Source organism: Spermophilus citellus (genome assembly GCF_964194105.1).
Source record: "Spermophilus citellus genome assembly, chromosome: 1".
Lineage (NCBI taxonomy): Eukaryota > Metazoa > Chordata > Mammalia > Rodentia > Sciuridae > Spermophilus > Spermophilus citellus.
The window spans coordinates 118,075,548-118,083,231 of NC_138182.1; the positions used below are offsets into that span (position 1 = coordinate 118,075,548).

At 37.1% G+C, this 7,684-nt stretch overlaps 1 protein-coding gene across 1 annotated transcript in view; it reads left to right on the forward strand.

The window, feature by feature from the left end:
• LOC308655607 (uncharacterized protein) overlaps positions 1-7,684 on the forward strand; it is an 801,622-nt gene that overhangs the window by 325,151 nt on the left and 468,787 nt on the right. The gene's annotated exons all lie outside the window — the stretch shown is intronic.

Genomic DNA, 7,684 nt, shown 5'->3' on the forward strand with positions numbered 1-7,684 from the left:
ATTAACACGGGAGGCCAGGCCCAGCCCAGACCTGCCCATACAGCCTGCTTGGGACCCATGCTCACAGTACACCCAGGTCTATCCATCCACTGCAGACACCCACCAGAGCCCATCCTCCAGCACAGGACCATCCCTTCCAACCAGCAGATTACTGTGGGAGATCAGGACCAGCAAAGATCCACCCTCACCAACCTGCATGGGACCCAGGTCCAGGGTAGGTCCTAGTTCACCCCTCCCATCCTGGGAGCCTAAGCCTAACCCACTTCCATCTTGGGACACTGCAGAGTATCACAGCCTTCCCCACACCGTAGCCCCCCTACCTTTTTGACAACAGACAGGGCCTTCAAGAAGCTGCATCTCAGAGCAGGCGTCCCGAAGAGAGTGTGAGGCCCACCATTTCATCTCCATCTCTGTTAAAACACTGCTTCCATATGGGGCACCTCTAGTATTATCATAAGTTACCTCTGCTATTGCTGCCACCAACCTTAGAGGCAATAGCATACATTGAGGGACTGGAAGGGTCTGGAAGCCCAACATCAAGGTGAGGCACTGACAATCTGCATAGATATTACCATTATATAATAGGGTAAAAACTGTAATATCTCAGATCCATATTACAAGAAAGGAAGACACATAGACAACATGAAAAAATGAGAGGAAAGTGCCCCAAACAAACCAGGACACTATAATAACAGAACCCATGGAAGTTGATGAAATGTCAGAGGAGATCAGAAGTTTCATAATGAAAATGTGAATTAAGGAATGACCTAATGAGCAAATACAGGTAGCAAAAGATTACTTTAAGAAAGAGACAGACTTTGAAAAAAAACAGTCAAAAATCCTTCAAATGAAGGATACAATAAACTGAATTAAAATCTCAATGGAGAATATAACCAACAGACTAGATTACTTGCAAGAAAGAACCTCAGATAATGAAGACAAAAGTATACAATCTGGAAAATAAAGTTGATCACACAGTGAACATAGTCAGAAACCATAAGCAGAACATTTAATAATTATTTGACAGCATTAAAAGACCAAATCTAAGAGTTATTGGGATAGAGGAAGACACAGCATTTCAAACCAAGGGAATGCACAATCCCTTCAATGAGATAATAACAGAAAATTTCCCAAGCATGAAAAATGAATCGGAAAACCAAATACAAGAGGCTAACAGGACACCAAATGTACAGAATTACAAAGATCTCACCAAGACACGTGAAAATGAAAATGCGTAGCATATTGAATAAGGATAAACTCTTAAAAATCACAAGACAGAGGAATCAGATCACATTCATACCTCAGCAGAGTTTTCAACCCAGACCCTCAAAGCCAGGAGATCATGGGACAACATATAACAACTTTTGAAAGAAAATGGGTGCCAAACAACAATCCTAAATTCAGCAAGACTAAGCTTTAGATTTGATGATGAAATAAAAACCTTCCATGATAAACAAAAGTTAAAAGAATTTACAACTAGAAAGCCTGCACTACAGAACATCCTCAACAAAATATTCCACAAAGAGGAAATGAAAAACAATGATGAAAATCAACAGAAGGAGGCATTACACTAAAGGAAAGTCTATTCAGAGGAGAAATCAATTCAAATTGAATACCAAAAATAAACAAAAATGGCTGGGAATACAAATCATGTCTCAATAATAACCCTGAATATTAGTGGCCTAAACTACCAATCAAAAGACATAGACTGGCATATTGGATTAAATAAAAAGACCCAACAATATGCTGCCTCCAAGAAACTCATCTCATAGGAAAAGGCATCTGCAGACTTAAGGTGAAGGGTTGGGAAAAATCATACCACTTACATGGACTGCAGAAGCAAGCAGGGGTTTCCATCCTCATATCAAATAGACTTCAAACTAAAGTCAATCAAAAAGGATAAAGAAGGACACTACAGACTGCTCAAGGGAACCATACATCAACAAGACTTAATAATTATATATGCCCCAAACAATGGAGCAAATATGTTCATCAAACAAACTCTTCTCAAGTTCAAGAGTCAAATAGACTAAAACACAATAATTTTAAAAATGTCTTTTAATTTATATATATATATGCAGTGCTGAGGATCAAACCCAGGGACTCACACATGCCAGGCAAATGCTCTAACACTGAGTCACAACCCCAGCCTCCTAAAACACAATAATTTTGGGTGACTTGAACACACCCCTTTCATCATTAGATAGTTCTTCTAAACAAAAGCTGAACAAAGAAACGATAAAACTCAATAATACAATCAATAGCTTAGACTTAACTAACATATATAGAATATTTCATCTTTCAATGAAAGAATTCACTTTCTTCTCAGCAGCATATGGATCTTTCTCTAAAACAGACCATATAATATGCCATGAAGCAACTCTTAGCAAATAATAAAAAATAGAGATACTTCCCTGCATTCTATCAGATCATAATGGAATGAAATTAAAAATCAATGGTAAAATAAGAAATAAAGGCTACACCAACACCTGGAGACTAAATAATATGCTACTGAATGAACAATGAGTTGCAGAAGACATCAAGGAGGAGAATAAAAAAATTTTAGAGGTGAATGAAAACACAGGTACAACATATATGAAAGCAGATCTAAGAGAAAAGTTCATTACATGTAGTTCATTCCTTAAAAGAAGAAAAAGTCAACAAATAAATTACATCTTAACATTATATCTCAAAGCCTTAGGAAAAGAAGAACAAATCTACACCAAAAGCAGAAGACAGGAAATAATTAAAATCAGAGCTAAAATCAATTGAAATTGAAACAAAAGAAACAATTGAAAAAATTGACAGAACAAAAAGTTAGTTCTTTGAAAAAATAAATAAAATTTATAGACTCTTAGCCATTGCTAATGAAGAGAAGGAGAGAAAAAACTCAAAACTACTAACATACGTGATGAAAAAGGAAATATCACAACAGACACTACAGAAATACAGAAGATAATTAGAAAGTATTTTGAAAACTTGTACTCTAATAAAATAGAAAATATCAAAGCCATCAACAAATTTTGTAGAGTCATATAATTTGCCCAAATTGAATCAGGATGATATATACAATTTAAACAGATAAATTTCAAGCAACACTATAGAAGATGCCATCAGAAATCCAAAAACCAACAAGAGCCCAGGACCAGATGGATACACAGCCGAGTTCTACAAAACCTTTAAGAACTAAATACCAATACTCTTCAATTTATTTCAGGAAATAGAAAAAGAGGGAGCAATTTCAAACTCATTCTATGAGGCCAATATCCCCTGATTCCAAAACCAGCCAAAGACACATCAAAGAAAGAAAACTTCAAACCAATATCTCTAATGAACATAGATTCAAAAATTCTCAATAAAATTCTGGCAAATCAAATCTAAAACATATCAAAAAGATTGTGCACCACGATCAAGTAGGATTCATCCCAGGGATGTAAGGTTGGTTCAACATATGGAAATCAATAAATGTAATTCATCACAGACACAGATGCCCTTTTTTACCACTTTTACTTAACACAGTTCTTGAAACACTGGCCTGAGCAATTAGACACATGAAAGAAATTAAAGGTATACACATATGAAAAGAAGAACTCAAATTGGCCCTATTTGCTGATAATATGATTCTATACCTAGAAGACCCTAAAAGTTCCACTAGAATAATTCTAGATCTAGTAAATGAGTTCATCAAAGTAGCAGGATATAAAAATCAACACCCATAAATCAAATGCATTTCTGTATAAAAGTGACAAATTCTCAGAAAGGGAAATGAGGAAAACTACCCCATTTACAATAGCCTCAAAAAAAAAAAAACAACTTGGGAATCAATAAAAGAGGTGAAAAATCTATATAAGACCTTAGAAGATGGAAGGATCTACCTTGCTCTTGGGATAGGCAGAATTAATATTATCAAAATGACCATACTATGAAAAGCACTATACAGATTTAATGCAATTCCCATCAAAATCCCAATGACATTCCTCATAGAAATAGAAAAAGCAGTAATGAAATTTATTTGTAAAAATAAGAGACTCAGAATAGCTAAAGCAATCCTTAGCAAGAAGAATGAAATAGCATCACTATACCAGACTTTAAACTATACTATAGAGCAATAGTAACAAAAAAAGCATGCTATTGTCACCAAAGCAGACGGGTAGACCAATGGTACAGAATAGAGGACACAGAGACTAACCCACAAAATTACAATCCTCTTATGTTAGACAAAGGTGCCCAAAACCTGCACTGGAGAAAAGAAAACTAGAGATTCATATGCAACAAAATGAAATAAACCCCTATCTCTCACCCTGCACAAAACTCAACTCAAAATGGATCAAGGATTTAGGAATACACAAAACTCAACTCAAAATGGATCAAGGATTTAGGAATAAAACCAGAGACTCTGGATGTAATAGAAGAAAAAGGCCCTAATCTCCATCATGTGGGATTAGGATCCAACTTCCTTAATAAGACTCCTTATTAATTCTTACACCTGTAAGAATTAAAATCAAGAATCAATAAATGGAAAGGACTCAAACTAAAAAGTTTCTTCTTAGCAAAGGAAACAATCTGTGAAGTGAATAGAGAGCCTACATCTTGGGAGCAAATCTTTACCCATCACACATCAGATAGAGCACTAATCTCTTGGGTATATAAAGAACTCAAAAAGCTAAACACCAAATACACAAGTAACCCAGTCAATAAATGGGCCAAAGAACTGAACACACACTTCACAGAAGATGATATACAATCAGTCAACAAAATATGAAAAAATATTCATCATCGATAGCAATTAGAGAAATGCAAATCAAAACTACTCTAAGATTTCATCTCCAGTCAGAATGGCACCTGTTATGAATATAAGCAACAATAAGTGTTGGTGAGGATGTGGGGAAAAAGGTACACTCACATACCACTGCAAATTGATACAGCCAATATGGAAAGCAATATGAAGATTCCTTGGAAATCTGGGAATGGAACCACCATTTGACCCAGCTATACCTCTCCTTTAAAACAGTATACTACAGCAACACAGCCACATCAGTGTTTATAGAAGCACAATTCACAATAGCTAAACTGTGGAACCAACCTAGATGCCCTTCAATACATAAATGGTTTTATTTCTTATTTTCTTTTATTTATTTATTAAATAATATAGATTGTTTTTTTGTGTGTGTGCTGGGAATTGAACCAAGGGCCTTATACACATGAGGTAAGCATTCTATCAACTGAGCTATATCCCTAGCCCTTATTTTTTATTTTCTAATGTGAGTGTTCACTCCCTTTAATCTCCCCTAAGCCGTACCTGTGCTCTGTTTCACAAAGTTTTCTAAGATGCAGTTTCAGTTCTTTTCCTTTGAAATATTCAGACTGATCCTGAGACACCCTTGACCCGTGTGCTGTTTAGAACTTTGGGATTTGACCTGCAGATATCTGGAGGTCGCCCAGCTGTGTTTCTGTTACTGATGCCATGGTAATTCCAGTGTTCCTGGTGCCATGTTGGGATTTGGTAGCCTTCTGCACTAACGCCTGTCGTGGCTGAAGGTGGCTGGTCATGGAGACTTTCCTGTGATGTTGAGAAGGATGTGTGCTGGGCTGCTGTTGGCTAAGTGCCCTAGAGGTACCTGTGGTGGGTGTGCTGTTGAGCTAGACACCACTACAGCTCTTCTGTGTGCTCCAGCTGTCACTCACTGTCAGACGATGCCACTGACTCCTTCTGTCACTGGATTTCACCGAGTGTCTATGTGAGTCTCTCAATTGTTCATCAGGTGCTTTGACCTGTTGTAGGTCGTACATCTTAAAAGATTCAGGCAGTTGGTTTTAAGTCTTATTAGTGAATCTAGTGTCCATGTTTTCTCAGTAGTGGTTTAACTCAAGCATGTTTTTCCCATTGGTGAGATGTACTTTGCTCTTTTTTTTTTTATTGATTATTTAAAGCATTACATAGCTCATGATATATCATCTTTCATACATTAGACTCAAATTGTGTTTTGAACTCCCATTTTCACCCCAAATATAGATTGCAGAATCACATCTGTTACATATTCACATTTTTACATAATGCCATATTAGTGTCTGTTGTATTCTGCTACCTTTCCTAACCCCTACTATCCCCCCTCCCCTCCCCTCCCCTCCCATCTTCCCTCTCTATCTCCCCTGCTGTTGTTCAATTCTCTCCCTTTTTTTTCCCTCCCCCTTGCCCCTCATAGCCTCTTATAATTTTATGTATCCTTGAAGGTCTCCTACCATTTCCGTATGCTTTCCCTTCTCTCTCCGTTTCTCTCCCCCCATTCGTCTTTGTTTACTGTAGTCTCTTCCACATGCTCTTCCTTCCTGTTCTGTTCTTAGTTGTTCTCTTTATAACAAAGCAGACATTTGGCATTTGTTTTTTAGGGCTTGGCTAGCTTCACTTAGCATAATCTGCTCTAATGCCATCCATTTCCCTGCAAATTCTATGATTTTGTCATTTCTTAGTGCTGCATAATATTCCATTGTGTATAGATGCCACATTTTCTTTATCCATTCATCTATTGAAGGGCATCTAGGTTGGTTCCACAGTCTAGCTATTGTGAATTGTGCTGCTATAATCATTGATGCAGCCGTATCCCTATAGTGCGCTCTTTTAAGGTCCTCAGGGAATAGTCCGAGAAGTGCAATAGCTGGGTCAAATGGTGGTTCCATTCCCAGCTTTCCCAGGAATCTCCATACTGCTTTCCAAATTGGCCTCACCATTTTGCAGCCCCACCAGCAGTGTTCAAGTGTACCTTTTTCCCCACATCCCCGCCAACACTTGTTGTTGTTTGACTTCATAATGGCTGCCAATCTTACTGGAGTGAGATGGTATCTTAGGGTGGTTTTGATTTGCATTTCTCTGATTGCTAGAGATGGTGAGCATTTTTTCATGAACTTGTTGATTGATTGTATGTCCTCCTCTGAGAAGTGTCTGTTGAGGTCCTTGGCCCATTTGTTAATTGGGTTATTTGTTATCTTATTATTTAATTTTTTGAGTTCTTTGTACATTCTGGATATTAGGGCTCTATCGGAGGTGTGGGGGGTAAAGATTTGTTCCCAGGATGTAGGCTCTCTATTTACCTCTTTTATTGTTTCTCTTGCTGAGAAAAAACTTTTTAGTTTAAGTAAGTCCCATTTGTTTATTCTGGTTGTTAACTCTTGGGCTCACAATAGCTAAACTATGGAACCAATCTAGGTGCCCTTCAACACATGAATGGATTTAAAAATGTAATATATATATATATATATATATATATATGAATGAGATGAACTATTACTCAGCCTTAAAGAAGAATGAAATTATGGCACTTGTAGGTAAATGGATGGAATTGGAGAATATCATGCTAAGTAAAATAAGCCCATTCCCCGAAACCAAAGGCCCAGTGTTTTCTCTGATATGCAGATGCTAATTCACAATGTGGGGGTAAGCTAGGGAAGAATAAAGTTACTTTAGGTAGAGGGGAATAAAGGAAGGGGAGAAGGTATGGGGGCAGGAAGGATAGTAGAAAGTATCAGACATTATTACCATATGTATATATATGACTGTATGACTGGTGGGATTCTACACCATGTACAATCTGATGATCTATCAAAGTGCACTCTACTGTCATGTATTACTACTTAGGACAAATATTTTAAAAAAAGGTGTTTTACAGAATCTGATGACATTAGATTTCTA